At 34.4% G+C, this 20,479-nt stretch overlaps 1 protein-coding gene and 1 long non-coding RNA gene across 9 annotated transcripts in view; one reads left to right on the forward strand and one right to left on the reverse strand.

Annotated features, from left to right (window-relative positions):
- The window catches only part of LOC124948812 (solute carrier organic anion transporter family member 74D), a 95,456-nt gene that overhangs the window by 71,279 nt on the left and 3,698 nt on the right, over nt 1-20,479 (reverse strand). The window contains exon 2 of the mRNA XM_047493020.1: nt 20,140-20,179. The gene's annotated coding sequence lies outside the window, so the exon portion shown is untranslated. The remainder of the gene's footprint in view (nt 1-20,139; nt 20,180-20,479) is intronic.
- On the forward strand, nt 8,940-18,205 carry LOC124948814. 8 transcript variants are annotated; one of them, XR_007100855.1, is made up of 3 exons: nt 8,940-8,991; nt 10,160-15,244; nt 15,558-18,205. It is a non-coding gene; the product is annotated as an uncharacterized LOC124948814 (long non-coding RNA). The 8 variants fall into 8 exon arrangements; XR_007100854.1 differs by lacking the exon at nt 8,940-8,991 and adding an exon at nt 9,001-9,270; XR_007100852.1 differs by lacking the exon at nt 8,940-8,991 and adding an exon at nt 9,373-9,595.

Below are 20,479 nucleotides of genomic sequence, written 5' to 3' on the forward strand. Positions count from 1 at the left end.
TATCTTCTCCTTTTTCTTTTTTTTCTTTTTTTTTTTTCTTTTTAAATTATATAAACATCGATCTGAAAAAGAACATGAGAAAATAATATTTATTTATCTAATTCAAATAATACAAAAGATTAATAAATCAACTCGTATGTATCTATTTTTTTAAATATGTAAAATGAAAAAATAAAAATTGACAAAATCGTTTAAGTACTAACGTTATATGAGAATTACATATATACGTATATACATATATATATATATATATATATATACATATGTATATAACGAGTATATTTCTCGAGTCGTTAAAGTCAATCTCGGTGGATGTCGCGGTGTCGATTGGTCAAAGTGCCGGAGGCGTCGCGCCTTCCGATAAAAGGCGTGAAACGCATTTGCATCGATATCTGGGCCAGTGCGTCTCGTTTCCCAATGAAGTTGTTAGGTCCGGCCGGTCTGCCTAATGACGATTCATCGTTGGATCGTTCCTTGGTTCAACGCACTTGCTCGATTCTCGGGGAATGATAAACTGCCTTTGCTAACGTGGAAACGAACGGACATTTGAATTCTCGTATATGAATTCGGTCCATTGAAACGTTCGTCGAGTGTCACTCGACGTGCAAACAGTTTCACCATTAAATTTAAATAACGAACATCGACATTTTTCTTCTTTTTTTTCTTTTTCTTTTTCTTTTCTTTTTTTTTCTTTTTCTTTTTTTTTTTTTCTCTCTTAAACGGTAAGTTTTCGATTACTTTACGATTACTTTTTCTTTCCCTCTCCCCTCGTCTTTTCTTTTATTTATTTATTTGTTTTATTTTTTTCTTGTCTCCTTTTTTATCCATTGAGCATAAACAAAGGAAAAACAAAAAGAATTAATGCGGAACGTTTTTTTTTCTCTTCTTTTTTTTTTTTTTTTTTTTTTTTTTTTTTTTGGCCAAATACGTTTAATTCGAAAAGATGACTTGACTCGGTCGAATTTCGTTGTCCGGTAATATAGGACACGCGATATTAGAGAGATCTAACTAATTTGACGTAAGGGACGGTAGAGATGTGACGCACGATAATATCAGTAACGCGCACGCCAACGGTAGGTCTCTCTATTGGAAAATTAGATCCAATCTAATGCGGAGAACTATAACGGAGAGTCTCACGCTCGTGCCCACGGACAGAGAAACGACGAAACGCAAGCATAACTCGAGCGAGCGAGCGAACGCTTCTCACGTAAGTGACTATGTACAATCTACATACATAGAAACGTACGTATGTTACATACGTAAGTAAGTAAGTAAGTAAGTAAGTAAGTATATAAGAGAACGCGAAAGTTATACTTTGCCCTTTTGGTAACGACGATGCAACAGAAACGATGAAAAACCTTTAGATCGAGCTATCGAAAGTATTCTCGAGAGAGATTTCTAATACGAAAATATTATTTCACTTACACGCAATACAATAATCTTTTGATAAATAATAATTAATATTAATGTATAATTATAATTTTTTAATATAATACATAAGATTGAATTTTAATCCGAAAATTATTTATTTCACTTACATATATTACAATAATCTTCCCGATAAATAATAAATAATATTAATGCATAATTATAAATATGCATTAATATAATACATCCGACTGAATGAAACAGTACGATACTCGTTAATTGTTGTGACCTTTACATATATAAACGTATCATAAATATATATATATATATATCGTTGGCCCTAACTCAATATATTTCGTCTGCCCCTTCCGAGAAGGCAATTATGCTTAAATTAGTAAATTAGACGTGGCTTGACTCTTCGCATTGTCGAAACTGGATTGGAATCTGTATGATCCACTCGACTCGTTCTCAGGCCACAATGTCCTTACTTACGAGTTATACCTTCGAACGATCGCAAAAGGTCGTTAAGGTCGTCACTGATAAAAACATTATATTATATTATATTATATTATATTATATTGTATTATATTATATTATAGTTTATCTTTTTTTTTTCCTCCAAATAATTCCATCGATTAATTTGAGTCAACAAGAGTGAGATTTAAAAAGGCGAGGTACTCAAATTTGTAAAGAAAAAAATAAAGGAAGAAAACATTGTGAAAGAAAAAGAAGAAGAAGAAAAAAAATAAAGGAAGAACGAAAGAAAAATAAAATAATATAAAATAAAAGAAGAATAAAGTTAGCAAAAGGGGGCGAGTATGCGTTCGAGAAAACGAGATCTCGTATCTTGAAACGACCAGACGATGCACAGGGTGCACGTCTCCTTCTTAACTGTCTCTTTGAAGAAATCTGTGGAAGAGAAAGAGAGAAGGAGAAAGAAGGAGAGAAAAGGAAAGAGATAAAGAGAAAGAGAAAAAGAGGGAGACGAAGATTCTCAGTCGTTTCGAATCATACGAAATACGTCGGATTCGAACGATCCGGTCGAGCCGGAATGACCTCGTTTCGCAATAGCCGCGAGACGAGAAGCGACGACAAAAGACGTTGAGAGTAGAGAAATAAGAGAGGGAATAAGAAGAATAGGAAGATCGTTGATACGCGTACGAATATATACATACATACGCAAGATGCATACGCATCGGTCGTTATCGATTACCAAGCGTGCCGATCGAAATGCAATCGTATGCGAATAAGAGTGTTAGGTAACTCGTTGTGTTGTGTGTGCCGATTTGTAAAATAGAGAGAGAGATAGACAGAAAGAGAGAGAGAGGGAGGGGGGAGGAGTCGTATCTTTTCACCTTGTTTTCGAGAGTTTCTCGCTTCGAGCTCGCTGAATTATTGATGAGAGCGAACGATCGGCAAAGCAAGCGAGCAACCAAGCAAGCAAGCAACCAACCAACCAACCAACCAACCAACCAACCAACCAATCGACCGACCGACCGACCGACCGACCAACCAACCGATCGACCAACCAACCGGCAGACAGAATTCAGATATACGCGACGGTCGGTATAAACGCACACGAATACAGGAGAGACTCGTAGAATGAACGAACGAGCGGACGAGAGCGATTAATGCGAGCGACGATCGTCCGCTTTGACCGAAGTCCATCGAGGTCGCCGATTTTCGTACGAGATAGGACACGCATATACGCTTTTCTACTTCGATGAGCTTCCAATGAGAATTCGAATCCTTTTTTTTTTTTTTTTTTTTTTTTTTTTTTTTTTTTTTTTTTTTTTATCGCGAAGAAAGAAAAAAGAAAGAAAGAAAGATCGATCATCTCATCGAAGAAGGGATAAAAGATTGGAAATCTTAAATGGGAAAAAAAAAAAAATGAATTTGACGATCTTATTTAAAAAAAAAAAAAAAAATAATAATATATTACGTACATGTATAAATTGTGTCAAATTTCCAGCATGGTCATTTAAATAGGATCGATCGTTAATGAAAGAAAAATTTTAAGTGTCTTGAAAGAAAAAAGAGAGAAAAGAAGAAGATAAAAAAAGAAGATTTGACGATCTCATTAAAACGAAGAATATATAAGAATTATGTATGTATATATGTATGTATGTTGCGTTTATAATATAATGATTACATTATAATGATTCAATGACTATATTAAATTCATAATTTTCATTGTATTAGCGTTAATTATTAGTAACTTCATCAATATTTTATTTCAAAGATCGATCGTTGACAGAAATAAGATCTGAAGAATCTCGAAAGAAAGAAAGGAAAAGAAATGAAGAAAAAAGAAGAAGAAAAAAAAAAAAAAGAAAAAAAATAGAAAAAAGAAAATGATTTTTGAACAAAGAATATATACGAATTAAATATATCCTTTATCTAATATGATGATCAATCGATAATATTTCAACGACTATATTCCTATGATAATTTTCCTTGTGCCCATGTTACTATACACGCATAAGGGATATCACCGTCAATATTTTCTCTCGACAAAACTCAGGAACGGAAGGAAGATTTGCAATGGGGAGCCGCTCGTGACCTTGTCTCTTTTGCGACGTCCCCTATTTTTTTTCCCCCATTCCCTGGATTAAATTCGAGATGTAAAAAACTCAAAACGAGCTACGGGTAACTCGATCCATCGGATTCGCGGCATTAATTCCGACGCAGATTTTCTCTCTCTCTCTCTCTCTCTCTCTCTCTCTCTCTCTCTCTTATATATATATATAGACAGAAAATGTGTGTGTATGTGTGTGTGTGTGTGAGAGAGAGAGAGAGAGAGAGAGACGTGTGTACTACTCTCCCTCTCTATATATCCCCTTCCTTGTCCTCTACAACGTCCTACCTCGTTCCCACCCCCGCAACCTCATCATTTCGCATGTGTTTTATGCGTGTGTACCTACATATATATATATATGTATATATGCGTCACATCGAATACTCGCAGACTCTTCCGTCCCTTTCTCACCCTTTTCTCGTCCCTCTTCCCAACTCTTTTTCTCTCGGAAGCTACAACGACGACGTTCGTCCAACAACGGGGCAGGACCTAAGCCTGCTTAGCTTAAACTGCCCTCGACGAAAGAGAAAATATGGTTAGATTCGGGTGGACTAACATTGCTATCGTATATTTGTACTTTTCCCCAACGACCACGAACGTCAAACCTTTTTGGAAAGTAAATATATACATACATACGTACATACATGTATGTGTGTGTTCGTGTGTATGTATGTATGTTCAAAGAAAATATTACCTTTTGTTTTTTTTTTCTTTCTTTCTTTCTTTCTCTTTTTCTTTTGTCAATGAAAATAATATACGATAGAGAAAATATTGCACAACAAATTATATCACATGAATTACGTTCTTTATTATATTTAAGATAGATTTCGTATAACTGTAAATGTAAGTTCTGCTTTTTTTTCTCTTTTTTCTCTTTTTTCTCTTTTTTTCTTTCTTTTTTTTTTTTTTTTTTTTTTTTTTTTTTTTTTTTTTTTTTTTGTTTTTTTGATTGCATGTATGTATCTATTATCGAAGAAAATTTATTTTTGTTAATAAAAAATAAAATATCATTGAAAAATATTAAATAACAAATTTACCCTATACATGCGAATTCTATTTTTATCTAGATAATATTTAAGGTTAAAAATAAAAATTTTTTTCATTCTCAACAATCAAAACAAAATATAATATATGTCTGTCTATCTCGAAGAAAAATTTATTTCGAAATGAATATAAAATTATATAGAACAACGAGCTCTCTCTCTCTCTCTCTCTCTCTCTCTCTCTCTCTCTCTCTACATAAACTTTTACTATACTATATTATCCAGGGGGAATATTAAAGATAAATAAAAAGTTTCATAGTCCATGTGACATTACCAATATCATATCCACTGTCATAAATCAAGAAGATGGTAAATCCTACTGTAAAAAAAAAAAAAAAAAAAAAAAAAAGAGAGAAAAAAAAGAAAAAGCTATGACAATGAGTTGATTCTGATATCAATACGATGGAGCATGACGATGAACATAGGCCAGATTTATGTAAACGCGTTAATAGCGTTGAATGCTTCGTCTTGTAAGCGGAGCAATTCGAACGCTTTGGGAGTCTATCGTGATGCGTTTGAACGAGGAGGGTTCTTGTGAAAAAGGAAGACGTCGAAAAGGTCGCTCTCGAGAAAAGAGAAGAAAAAGGAGAGAGAGAAAGAGCGAAAAAGATAGAGAGAGAGAGAGAGAGAGAGGGGATGGGATCGTCTCGAGAACGAATCCTGATGGTAAAGTCGAGAGAGGACTTTGGGCCATGCCCTCTTCCGGCGCGTCGCACGGCGTGTCCTCGCTGAGATTAAACTGCCGATCGATGTGTCAGTGTGTCTGTGTAAACCAGAATGTATATGTTGTATATATGTATATACCTATATACATACATACATATATACATATATATGTATATATTCATCTATATGTATATAAATGTTATGTGTGATCAATGCGTCTGTGTAAAACCAGCATATATGGTGTCTATGTACTATATATATATATATATTTCTGTGCATATATGTGTGTATGTATATGTGTTGTACGCACTCCTCACCACGGCCACACCCCTCGTCGATGTTTCTCCTTTGCTCGGCACTGCCAAACTTCGAGGAATCGATACTCGTGTATCGCAGCACCGAATCAGCCGAACGCGCCTGTCTCTGCGTCGCAGTCTCGACGTGCCACGCCGCGCACATCCGCTTATGAAAGCGAACGTTTTGCGATGCCGTTGCAAACGACGACAAAGCGACAACTTTAGAACGACAATGACGACGATGACAATAACGATGACAACGATTTAATTCGACTAAACTAAAATACCTTCTTCGAATAGTTCTGTGATAAACGATCAAACATTCTGCACCCATTAACACACTCCTTTTTCGAAGCAAAGACGACTTTTCACCTTTACCGATTCTCTGATACTTTGCTCTCTACGTGATCTATACTATGCTCTCTCTCTCTCTCTCTTTCTCCCGTCGCACCCCCGTCGCCCATCACGCGCCCCTCCATCTCACACCCGCTCACCGCTACCTTTACTTGGATAATCGAACTATTCCGAGTTCACGATGTCATGTATTCTAACTTGAAAAGCTACGGGATATCTAGGATATCTATCTAGACCATCGACTTTCAATATTAGGATAGATCAATTCGAATGATAGAATACTACGTATTGGAATATACGTATGTAAATTTACAACGCTTACAACAAGCTATTGTTCTCGATCTTTTTATCGGTTATAATAGATACTGTTCGAAGGTTAAAATTCTTTTTGTAATATTTCAACATTCTTGCATATATGAAACGTCGATCACGAATTGGAATACATAATATGGGATATATATATATATATATATATATATATATGTATATCATTTCATTCTTTCTTAAAAGAAGAACACTGAGAATATGATTGATTTGTCTCTGATAAACTTGTCCTCAGGGACTAACTGTCTTCCCTCGATAGTAATCAATGTTTTATACCGGTGAGTAAATATATACTTGGTGAGAGTCTGTGTTTATACCACTTGCACTTGTTTACCATTCGTTTTGGCTTCTCAAGAGTCGTTCCCGAAAGCTTCTGGAGGTCCCTGGACTGTAACAGGGCAGTCTCGGGTCGCGGTTAAGGTCTCCGTTGCTTGGTGTCGGATTATTTTGGACAGGCATGTAGGTCATCGAGAGACGAAAGCATACGGGATGAAGTTGCTTGTATTTTCGTATATATATATATATATATATATATATATATATATATATTACACATGCATATATAATACATAGATATATATATATATTTGCCACATATATGTATCTGTACGTTTGCATGTGCGTATGATTAACCACGACTCGACAGAATGCGTGCAGTCGCGCAGTCAGTTTGGCTGTATTTACTGGCCAGATTGAAACACAATCGATTTAACGAAGAGAACGAACCACTAGCCGAGGGCCAAGGGCGAATCTCTTAAAACTCTGATTCACCTGTTTGGCCTGCACGGCTCGAGCTTCGCCTAGGTCAAAACTCAGCCGGCTTCGTGCCTCAAGTACTTCGATGTTTCGAGTCAATCAACGACGATTGATATAAACTGTTTAACGATTCGACCTCGGCTAAGGTGACACGTAGTCGTAGGCTGAGATCCGATTTCTTTCTCGTTCATCTTTCTTTCTTTCTTTCTTTCTTTCTTTTCCTTTTTCTTTCCTCCTTGTTTTCTTCTTTTTGCGTTTTCTTCCTGTCTAACTGAACTTCGATATATCTATATTTATAAATATATATATATATAAAAGTATTTATTTATATAGAGATACGATTGAAAGAAGATGAAAAGAGATGACAAAAATGAGAATTGACGTTTGCACGGAAAAAAAAGAAAAAAAGAAAAAAGTAAAAAAGAAAAAAGAAAAAGAAAAAAGAAAAAGAAATATCAAAAAAGAAAAAATGTACAAATCGGAAAGCATTTGAAATATCTCTTACAAAAAAAGAAAATATGCAAGATGACGGAAAGACGACGTCAATATCGGTGAGAATAGAAAATAAGAGGAAAAGATTGGAAATAAAAAAAAAAAAAAAAAAGGAAGAAAAAGAAAGAAAGAAAACGTGATGCAATCTTCGTGAGAGAAAGATAATTTCGATTCTTACGTAAGAGAAATTTAAAACGAATTCTATAAATATATCAAAAATGTGAGCTGTTAAAGAGTAAAAGTGAGGAAAGCGAGAGAGAAAGAAAGAGAGAGAGAGAGAGAGAGAAATAGCGATATACATTAGCACAAGTCGCCAAGACTGTTTTCAACAATGTTCAACAAATATATGCGTGCCCATACAAAATAACATCAATTGGCAACGTTCCTTCACGTAATTACTGCACCTGTGCTCTCTCCGTCATATCAACGTATACTCTCGACGAAATAAAGTGATGGATATAGCGTTTTAACCATTGGATTTCGATGCTTTCTAAGCTTGAAAATATACAAAATAATATGATATTAATGATCTGAAAATGACGAAGATAAACGTTTTACCTTGACTCTCTTTTTTCCTATCATCGAACTTTCATTTATTTTACGACGATAATAAATACGTTTCATTTCGTTTTCTTTGAAATCGAAGGAAAAAAAAAAATAAAAATAAAAAAAAAAAAGAAATAAAAAAAAAAGAAATAAAAAAAAAATAAAAAAAAAAAATAAATAAAAAACGAGCAAAAAGGAATAAATAAAAAAAAAAAAAAAAATAAGCTAGGAAATTGAAATAGAAAGATAGCCCACGTTCAATAGTATTAAGTATCAGTAAAAAGGTCGATAAAGAACGGCAAGAATCGATGGTGCGCCGAAGATTTCTCCATTTTTTTCTTTTTTCTTCTCTCTTTCTTTCTTTCTCTTTTTTCTTTTTTATTTCTTTTCTTTTTTTTTCTTTTTTTTTTTTTTTTTTTTGCAAGACCGTAATATATTCTTTCAAAGAAACGCGTACGATGGCGCAAATCGGTTGGCATCACCTTCGAATCTTCTTTAGAATGCAAATCAGTCGAAGGTGAACGTACGAGGACGGCTTCTTTTCAGGCCTGTGCTTACGGTTAGTCCGGTAAGTGCCACGAAAATAAACGGAACGATGATAATTGATCGGAGCCACTTTGTATTCATAGGGGAATATCGTAACTCGTCGGTGAAACGAGACAGTGTATAGGAGATACCTCGTGAAATCATCTGTCCTGAACGTCTATATAAACATTTCACCGATAAAAATTTAGAAAAGTTTAAGGATATCGTTTGAAAATAGATATTATTAACATTTAGAAGATGAAATTTAAAGATAGGACACGATAAAGAGGACATTCACTTGTCTTATTATCCGGATATGTATGTATGTATGTGTGTGTATATATATAGCTGTGTGTGTGTGTGTATGTGTGTGTGTGTGTGTGTATATGTGTAGGTACGGATCGATTTGAATGAATCGTGCAAAGGATATGAAAGGGATAAATATAGGAAGAAAAGTAATAGATGAAAAATGGAAAATTTCCAAGAATCAGAAAGATGGAAAAAGGAGCTAAGAGGTAAGCGCGGTATGGTAAAAAGAGGAGCACGAGTGGCGTCGATATAAAGTCGCCCAGGAGGACAGAAATACAATCCCTAGAAGAGAGCTTCTCTTTGGTCGTAGGTATATTGGAGAGCTCGGAATAGGCAAGGTATCCAACTAGTAACCCACACTTTAGTATTCTCGCGGTGTCGTCCGGTGGTGGTGTTGTCCCGTGGTGTGCCGTACCGCGGTGTGTCGTACGAGGAGACTTCCTCATTCCAGAATCGAGCTATTGTAAAGTCTCCTCCCACCCCAGCTCACCCCTACCTCATCATATGCCCACCTTCCACTTCCTTACTCTCTTCTCTAACTTCGCGAGGCCCAACCGCATTACTCGAACGATGCTTATTTACTTACTTGGTTCGTTCCTTTCGCGGAAAACCATACTCCTTCCCAAAGCAATTTTCTTTACTCCCAACGTGTATTCTCTATCCCTTGTGTATCTTATGGTTTAAATCCGAGACCTCCATTATTCTTGGTGCGACTTCACGCAGCTTTTCGGAGAAACGAACGTTTGAGATTACCACAAGAGAGTTTCTAACATTTGCCATATCCTATGATTTTGCACGCTCTTATAAGTATTAAAATATGGAAGGATACTGATTTTATTTCACTATCTCTAATCAATTATTTTTCTACCAAAAGAAACAAAAAAATATACTTTTTGTTTTAGAATCGTAAAACCTTGCCTTGGACTATCTCCAGCAATAGCGAACATTCCTAACGTTTGACGTTGCTTCTAATAGTAAACACAGAACCTGGCAAAGTTTGATAGAGAGAGAGAGAGAGAAAGAGAGAGTCTACAGTAGAATAACAATATAATGCTTATCTAGCACGCAAAACGAGTGACATCGATGAGTACACATTTCTCACTCCGCAACCTCTTCATTTTCGTTTAATCAGTAATCACTATTCATACCAAACGTGATCACGATGGCGACAATGGACACAGTACGTAATAACAAGCTCGTTAATTACTTTACTACTGATGTATAAAAATTAAACTCACGTGGGGAAAAAAAAAAAGAAATAAAAATAAAAATTGAAATTTGCGAAAAATAAATTCGAATGTCTAACGCAAATGAAATTTCGCATGTGGCAAAAGATAAGGAGACTTTTGTTAATCATTTTAACGAAAGAAATTGATCGAGATACGAATTAGTTCGTATAAGATATAGCAAGCCCATATGTTGATCTATGTTATTTGAAGAGCTTATCACGAATAAACACATTGCGCGTTGTCGAGTTTGTTCTCTTGTATTATAGTAAAACAAAACGAGGAATTCTCTATAACGATATATATATATATATATATATATATATATATATAAGTTGAATGAGACTGATCAGCGAGATCTCGTAGAAATAACGTGATCCAAATGCGATGATTACAAAATGTTTTTGCGGTATTGGGCTTGAAACACGAGTAAAATGATAAAACCATAATGTCGCCATAGAGTATCGTAGTATTGACAACGTATACAAGTAATAGTAATAGTAGTAGTTAGTAGTAGTAGTAGTGGTAGTAGTAGTAGTAGTAGTAGTAATAGTAGTAGTAGTAGTTAAGGCACAGGTAGTACGAGGAAAGCAAAGAGTTAAATGTCAAAGCCTCCCCGCAGCAACAACAGCAATAATAGTAACAGTAATAGCAGCAAAGTAGCTGGGTAAGCAATAGACAAGTAAAGCAGAAGTAAGGAAGGAAGGCAGGCAAGCAGGCAAGCAAGCAAGCAGGCAGGCAGGCAGGCAGGGAGGCAGACAAGCTAAGCAAGCAAGTAGCGAACGCATAGAGAGTGCCATGTTCGATGAATATAAAAAATTCGAGACCTTGTTCGACTGCATCTGGGTCATACAGCGCGTTCGTTCGTAGTCTAACGACGACGCAAGACGTTCTAAGTGGAAAATGAGTGGCTGCTCACTTGTGCTCATAAGGTTAAACGAGTGTGGTGCAAGCAGTTCTCGGTGTAACGATGTTAACGATGATCGCAAAGGAGAAGGCATCTCCAAGTGGAAAGACGTTTATTGTTCGGTGACATTGGCAATGTAACGAACGGAGATGCGTCGTAAAATTTTTTGGGAAGAACAAATTGAAATTCGATAAAAACGGCGATTGATTAAAATGAAAAAAATAACACGAGCAAAATAAAATACCATCGTATTTCAATACGAAGTGACAACGCGTTGTGAAATCGCTTTTATATCCATTTAAATGTCCGAGTGAAAATCCCGATCGTATCGAACATAAAAATCTAAATATCTAACATTGTCCTTAGAAACGAACGAACAGGCTTGAGCTCGCTCATCGTTCTACGTCGATCGAAGATAATTTAAATGATCGTTACTTTACGAGGTAGAAATATCGTTGCTAGAAGGTGAATCTATTCGATCGACTCTCCGCATAGTCTATCTCTCCTTCCACTGGTTGGATTTCTTACTTATTATTCGTCAGATTGTGTAACGTTCTCTACAATAGTGCCAACATAAGGACCAATCCGTCTCTGGCTTGCGAAGGTAAAGGAATACATCTATGAGCGGATATCACAGTGAATGTATAAATATCTTCTTTTCGATCTCGAATAAATATCAGAATGAATAGAAAATTTCGATTAGCAAACAGTTAATAAAAATGAACATTATTATAATTAACAATTACGATTAATGATGAAAATCAAATTCTCGTTTATTAGAGAACACGTGAGAATTCGAAACAAACGGAAAAGGAAAATCGCGTTCACAAAAGTGTGTCAAAGGTCACACGCATGATACTTATTGTCTATTCCTTAATCGTGATCATCGTGGGCGCACACTACAGAGTCCTTCGACTGTAATATCCATGTCTCTTGAACACAACGCGCACAGGTGAAACGCTCCATGTAAAGACGAGAGTGATAGCTTATTGTGATGGAAACAATGGACACACAGTGATCGGGAATTTACAGCTACCTACTCGTTTATTGCACATACTATGTATTCTACGCTATATGTATACCTACCTGTTCCTCGATGCTGAAATAGTGAAAATCTTAGCTAGTTGTAAAGCAACTCGCGTTCCATTTTACGATATATCTTTGATCGAATATTCCTCATCGTTTCGATGTTAAAAGAAAGAAAAAGTAGTTCGAGTAGAACGTGAACGATGACGACAATCGGAAATCAATGAAATCATTAATATTCTTTACCGATAATAAAATTGTCAGACTTGTCGATGATCGATCGTCTTATAAAATTACTTGTATAAATTTCCTAATTTATTTTTAACGTTAATCCCATATAACGCCACTTAACTTTCAATTTATGCATTTAAATATCTGTAATGTGGTAAATTTGATTTCATTTTATAGCTATACGAATTTAATTGTTACTTCATATACAAACTTTCCTTTATTTTGAAAATATAAATTATACAATATAAATCGAATAGTATAATACAATTATACTAATTCAGATAGAACGAATCGAAAGTTTCTAAATGATTTTAAAAAACAATTATTTCTTTTTCGAAAACATTTTAGATAATGTTTGATTGCAAAAATATTCCTAGACTTGTAATATCATGATTTGGAAAAAAAAAAATAAACAAAGAAAAAAAAAAAAAAAAGATTAGCTCGAAGAATCTCGAAAAGAAGTAATTGATTTTTAACGTGACTTAATAACTTTCAGCTGGCCTAGGAATTTTTTTTTTTTTTTTTTTCTTTTTTTCTCTCTCTCTCTTTTTTTTCGACGGCGAAGATTCAACCCTGTATAAGTAATTTAAATAAGCTTCACGGTATGGAATTTTTTTGCTGACACGAAAAAAATATTGTTATTATAGTAAATTAAAGGTCTAAGAATATGATATATTATTAATGATCAAAACGCAATAGACTATTTTAATAATGCAAAAAATCAGAAAGCTGCTTAAAATAGACAGGAAATTATTACGCAGGTGAGTCGACTGAGTGATGGGGAGGGGATTGAACGAGGGGTAGTTTTCGAGGTAAATCTTCAGTTAGTTTAACTGGAATCGTTCGAAGTGGGTCGTAGTCCTGTTTCCTCTATTATCGCGCATTTACGTCACGTGGCCCAGTTTCCCGCTCGTTTAGATCGGCTCGGGTTAACTCGTGTCCCTTTCTATAGAAAGAACTTTACTCTGGGATGGGAAAAATATCCCATTCGTTTGCCTATTCTCCGTGTCTTTTCTTATATTATAAATCACGATGGCGTTGATGAAACAATATTACTGACAATGACTTTTATTCATTGAAACAGTATTTTAAATTAATGCAATCAATATTTATAATATAACATAAGTACCACTAATAAAAAGAGATGCAATCCTGACATTTAATTATTTCATTACTCAATAAAAATATTCATACATAGTGATCATTTATTCGTACGAAATACTTATCATCAATTAAATAATAATATACCGATCAAAAGAAATAAAAATGTTAATAAATGTATGTTTTATTTTTTTTTCCTTTCTTTTTTTTTTTTTTTTTTTTTCTTTTTCATTAACTCTCATTTACACATACACACTCTTATAATAATGATGATAAGAATATTTCATAGGAAACCAACGAATCTAGAACATTGAAATGTTTTTGGATCTTTATAACGTTAATGCGGAGTACATATTGTCTACAGCAGGGTTTACCAAACTTTTATGGGTTTATGGGCCAAGACCCACTTTCGAAAACGGTAATTTATCGTGACCCACTCGGAAAGTGTAATTGATGTCGAAAGTTGATTGATAAGCAATTTAAAATTTGTCTCGATATAAATTTGCAAATGGAGAAAGATCAAACAAAAATAATCATTCTCACATGATCCTTTAAATACGATCAATTTTTATCGATTGTTCATACGACGTTTTATGATAATTAAAACATTTCTATATAATGAACATGTAAAACTATTCTCATATTTTTAATATTTAACGCGATCCGCACTTTGGGATCCTCTGTGGTCTATAGGGGTTTTTTTTTTCTCTTTTATGTGTGTGTGTATGTATGTGTTGCGTGAAAGAGCATGAGAAGCAAGAAAAGAAAAAAGAAAGAAAAAAAAAAAGAGCCGGAATAACAGTACGAGTCCTCTGGAAGTCCTGCTGGCGGCCGGCCGGCCTGCCGGCCATGACCGCTCGATTATCGAACCACTCGACCGATCGAAATGTCTCCGTTCTCCGGCAATGACCTTTTCTTCTTCCTTGCCGTTCTTTTTCATCCTCGTATGTCCCTGAATGCACTTGGGAAACGGATAACGCCAAAGAGTTTAATAGGAGAAAAGAAATTTAATTGTTTTATTTTTCTTTTTTTCTTCTTTTTTTTTTTTTTATATCTAAAAACAAAATATGAGATATTGTATAGTAAAGATGAAAATTTTGCATTCTTAATTTGCAAAATCGATCGATATTTATGTTCTATCAGATCGAACATAAATCGAGAAACAGAGAAGAAGAAGAAGAAGAAGAAGAAGAAGAAGAAGAAGAAGAAAAAGGAAAAGGAGAAGGAGAAGAAGTGACAGAGGAGGAGGAGAAGGAGGAGGAGGAGGAGGAGGGGGAGGAAGAGGAGGACGACGACGAAGAAAAGGAGGGGACTGTATCGTCGCCAAAGAGGATGGAGTGGCGCCAAACGGCGTGGATGCGATTCGAGTTCTCGGCCGAATAACAAGTAAATCAAGCGTGTAATTGGAATTCAATTCGCACAGTGGCACAGATACAAGGCATTACGATTCCATCGGCAGCAGGCTCGTGCAAGCAAGCAAGCAAGCAAGCAAGCAAGTAAGTAAGTAAGAGAACGAGCAAGTGAGCAAGCAAGCAAGCACGAGTATAAACGCGTCAAGTAGGGTTCTGTAATCTACGAGTAAATCGCCTCTTTACGACGATAGCCTTTCGTTCTAACGTATCCAAAGAAATTGATACGTGTAATCTGCCTACGTATACGGGTATACGTGTTAACGTGGTAAATTTGCTCATACATTTACAACAGCATTAACATTTATTTACTTTCTTTTATTAATTAATTAAATAATTTATTTATTTATTTATTAGTTAATTAATTAATTTATTTATATTTTATCTTTCTTTTTTATAGTTTTCGAATCATATCTTTTTGGATTATTATGATTGCTCAACTAATACTCGGTTGAGATCTTAATTCTCAAAGGAAACAAAATCTATGGATGAGTAAATATCAAGCAACACAGTATTACACATGGTGAAATAAAACGAATTCCTTTTTCGAAGCGGAAAGTGTAGGTATGCGCTAATGAACGCTCTCCGAACGAATCGTTAGGTGGGCGTAAGAATGCTAGTACGGATCGTAAATTATAATAAGAAAATAGATAGTACAGGGATTGCTTCTGCATCGCCATTGTAGTTCGCGCCGAGTGAAAAGCCACGAGCGTCGTAATCGACTCGAGACGGAATTCAATGTTTCTACCCACGGAAGTGAAGAGAAAAGAAGAAGTTTTGCTCTTCGTTCTGTACACGAAAACGATAAGATCAGACTAACAGAGAAAGAGAGATTTCAAAAAAGAGAAAAAAGAAATCAAGGAAACAAAAGAAAAAAAAAAGAAGAAGAAGAAGAAAAAGAAAGAAGAAAATAAAAAACTAAATGACCGATCTTTTTGTTCGAACGAAAAAATCACATATTAGATGTTCAATCTCTATCATCATTATTTAACAATTAAATCTCCAATTATGTGAGAAAATATTAGAATAGACACTGCAATGCTTTTAAAATATTACATCTTACGAGTTTTCAGGGCCAACGAATCGTATTTGAGTCAGACGTTTCCCACAGTGTGAGCTCAAAAGCTCCTTGATAATTAAAAAAATTAATTTCTCCTTTTCGAGATTCTTTTACCCTAATTTGTTTGTTTTTCTTTCTTTCTTTTTCCCCGTCCTCCATCCCCCAGATAATAAAAATAAAAATCTAACTTGAGAAACTACAAGCTTAATTACAATAATTAAAAAATCGCGAGTAATAATAATTGATTTTTTTAAATTACATAAAAACTTTGGCCGACCCATTGTCTCAAAAATTTATAGAAAACGTATCTACATTTGATTTGCTAATCATAGCAATCTGACGTTTCTAATAACACGATTTTTTTCGAGATAAAGAGAAAGAGAAAGAGAGTGAAATAGAAAGGGGGAGAAACAGAGAAGGGGAGGGAAGAGAGAGAGAGAGAGAGAGAGAGAGAGAGAGAGAGAGAGAAGAAGGAAGGGCGCATGAAGAAAAAAGGGGATGATAGAGAAGGGTTCGAGGAAAGGAGAAATGGTATCATTGAAAATAGCGGGCAATCCGTTATCATATAGTGGGGGAGGAATAAAAGTGTGAGGGAGAAAAAGAGAGAGAGAGAGAGAGAGAGGGAGAAGGGGGGAGGAAGAGTGGTATAGCATAGAAGGTTAACAAAATCAATAACAGTGGGTGGTTGAAACAGGGCTGGCCACCCCGGCCAGCCGTCCCGGACTTGCTGGGGGGCTAGGTCGGCCACCGACCTTTATCCAGGCCAACTGCATCATCCCCATTTCCACGCGTGCATGCGCGCGCTCCAACTTTACTATTCTCATGGCCAGCCCTTTTTCCACGAGCTAAAGTAGTAACTCAGGTAATAAACAACTTAACGAAGCACACAAGATAAAAGTTAATATCAACGAACGGGGCTAAGTTGAGAAAGAAAGCAAAAATAGAAAAAAAATGAACAAAGAAATGAGAGAGAGAGAGAGAGAGAGAGAGAGAAAGAGAGAAGAAAAAAAATGATAAAACAGATACAAATCGAAATGTAACTTTTCTAATATATGAAATATTCTTTCAACATTATGTGAAGCGAAATGTTAAAAATTCAAACAAGGAAACAAATGAAGAATCCAAATTCTTTTTAAGCCCCCCCCCCGCCTCTCTCTCTCTCTCTCTCTCTCTCTCTATTTGTTACTTATAGAAACGTTAAAGAAAATTCGCCTTCCGGGAAGAAAATTGGAGCGAGCTAAGCGAGAGACCAAAGTCCCTCTAATCTTTATATATAGATTCGCGAGAGCTACTTGTAGACGAGCGAGCTCAAAAGCGAACGGTTGTTTTTAACTTCGCTATATGAGGAATATATGATAACGATCGAACAAACACGTATGTGTGCGATTTATTTCAATAAAAAAAAAAAAAAAAAAAAAAAAAAAAAAAAAAAAAAAAAAACAAAAAACAAAAAACAAAAAAAAAAGAAGAAAACAACTTCACCTTCCTACATCCAAAAAAAAAAAAAAAAAAGAAAGAAAAAAATATTCAACGAATCAATGAAAAATGACGGAAATTTATAGACGAGCGAAATATCATTGAAATTGATTTTTTAAATATCTAAAAGTACCTATCTACGTCGGTCGTTGACGTCACACGTTCTTTTTGTTAGATATTCAAGATGGCTGCGTCATCGACGATCGCCGTTTACAAAGAGATATAATCGTCGTTTAAATAAATATATACGCATGTACATTCGAATATTTTGTAAGAATCGAGAAACCGATTATCCTGAAATGAAATATAGGAAGGAGGATGAAACCCAAGTTAGAACACTCTGAGAGTGTTTCTATTTGCGGAAATTAACGTGTCGCGCGTGTAGTATGACTAGCGTGCTTAGCAATTTAGGCCAACACCGACGTGCAGTCGTCCTTGCGAAGCAATGTCGTCCTGCCAACTGACCGAAACGTACACGTACAGAGAAACAGTAAGAGAAAGAGAGACAGAGATAGAGACAGAGAAAGAGAGATAGATAGATAGATAGAGAGATAGAGAGACAGAAAGAGATAGAGAGAGAGAGAGAGAGAGAAATAGATAGAATGAGATACAACGTGACCTGCTTCTTTCCAGGATCTGGGACAAACTCACAAGGAGAGCATGCCTTTCCTCGACCTTGCTCTCTCTTTCGTTTTAGAAATCGGCCCTCCTGTCGATTTCATTCGTGATTTCAGACAATTCCACTCGCGAATGATTTTTTGTTCTCTCTTCTTTTTTTCTTTTTTTTCTTTTTTCTCTTTTTTTTTTTTTGTTTTGTTTTGTTTTTGTTTCTTTCGTTTTTCTTTTCTTCAGATTCATCGTTTATTTTGTATTCTTAAATATCGAACAGAAATATTCTTTCGATTAAATCTAAGAAAAAAATCGATATATCAAGTCTATGATCGTTTTACAACATATTTATATTTAATTCATTAGATCTTCTAAATATTTGGAAGGTAAATATTGAATATTATTTATTTACTCGATAGAATGTAAAAATAGACAATTGTTTATATAATCGAAAAAGAAAAAAAAAAGAAAAAAAAAAGAAAAGAAGAAGCAAAAGAATGAAAAATAAATGAGTAAACGAATAATTTATCAAAGAAATTGCACACATAGGTTCAACGTACCCTTTGTAAGTATCGTCGTTGTAAAAGACGATAAGATTCTTCGTATGCATGTTCTGCACACGTCGATATCATTAAATAGAACGGAATGACGGAGGCTCTCGTTTCACTCAATAATGGAACGAAATGAAAAGAAATGACAGTGACGATGAAGACAAATGATCCTCGATAGAGTCTATAATATCTCCTAAAAGTAACGGAGGCAAATGAAGTGAACGAATGAAACGTCTCGACGACATCATCGTTGATGTATCATCGCATGCGTGATGACCTCGTTACAACTCGAGATGGCACATTTCGAGTCGTCTACATTGCGATGAAAACTTTCATGATATTTTTTAAGCATTCATTTTTCTTAAGGACAAAATGAAAAACAAAAGAAAAAAAAAAGACAAGAAAAGAAAGAGAGAAAATATAAATATGATTCGTAAAAATAATATTAAACAAAACCAAACCTCTATCGATATAATTACGTTTACGCATTACTTTACGTACTACTTAGGATAAGGCCAAACGTTGTTACGTCTTGACTTTAAGTATCAATTATTTCTTTTCGCGATGTTTTAAAGCTTGCAATTAGACCTTGCAATTTTACTAGTTAAATTTCTAGTTTTATATTCTGAAAAATGTGTGTGCGTGTATATGTGTATATTATATACATTATATATATATATATATATATATATATATATATACATATATATAAAATACTAAAAAGTCTCGAAAAAGGGTAACTGATTTTTAAAATAGAACTTAGATGGGAAACTTTCAGTCCACTCCGTATGTATACATATACATATATATAAATATATATATATATATATATATATATATATATATATATATGTATAATCTAATCTCATTTAGATGACGAATACAAGCTGTACGATCTGTCAGTCCAAATAACATATACGCTTGGCATGATGCTGCGTTATCGTGACGATAGCGATAAGCATAACAAGGATTACGTGAAAGCGAGAAGAAGCACGGAAAACCTCGTACTCGTTTTCTTATCTCTTCTAATGCGAGGAAACGTGCAGGATTTTATTATTACATGATAACTCGTGTCTCTATGTCGAATATCTGAACGAATAGAAAGAGAAAGAGAGAAAGAGAGAGTTAACGATAGCAACTCTCATACCGCCTTTATCTTTCTTTCTTCTCATTCGTTTCGATTACGAACACAAGAAGTCAATCCTATTGTTCTTTTTGCTTTTTTCTTTTTTCCTAGTAATTTCAGATGAAAATTCGAATTTTATAAAAAATAAACAAAGACTCACCACCACATCGCTCGTCCTTGACGAGGAAAGAATACACCATCTGAAAACAAACATAGATTTTTATGATTTTATTCTTTTTAATAATAATAATAATAATAATAATAATAATTTAAATATATTAATGTTATATGTGTTAATATAATATATGTATACGTATTATCATATACAATGTATATTATAATTATCATAATTATGTAATATTAATTTGTATATATATACATATTTTTTTTTAATTTTTTATTCAATATAAATAATATAAAAATTAAAATAATTATATATAATATATAATATATATCGTTGGTATTAAAATTTTATTTATTAATATTACATTAATTTTAAT

The sequence above is a fragment of the Vespa velutina genome, chromosome 4 (genome assembly GCF_912470025.1).
Source record: "Vespa velutina chromosome 4, iVesVel2.1, whole genome shotgun sequence".
In the NCBI taxonomy this organism is placed as follows: Eukaryota; Metazoa; Arthropoda; class Insecta; order Hymenoptera; family Vespidae; genus Vespa; species Vespa velutina.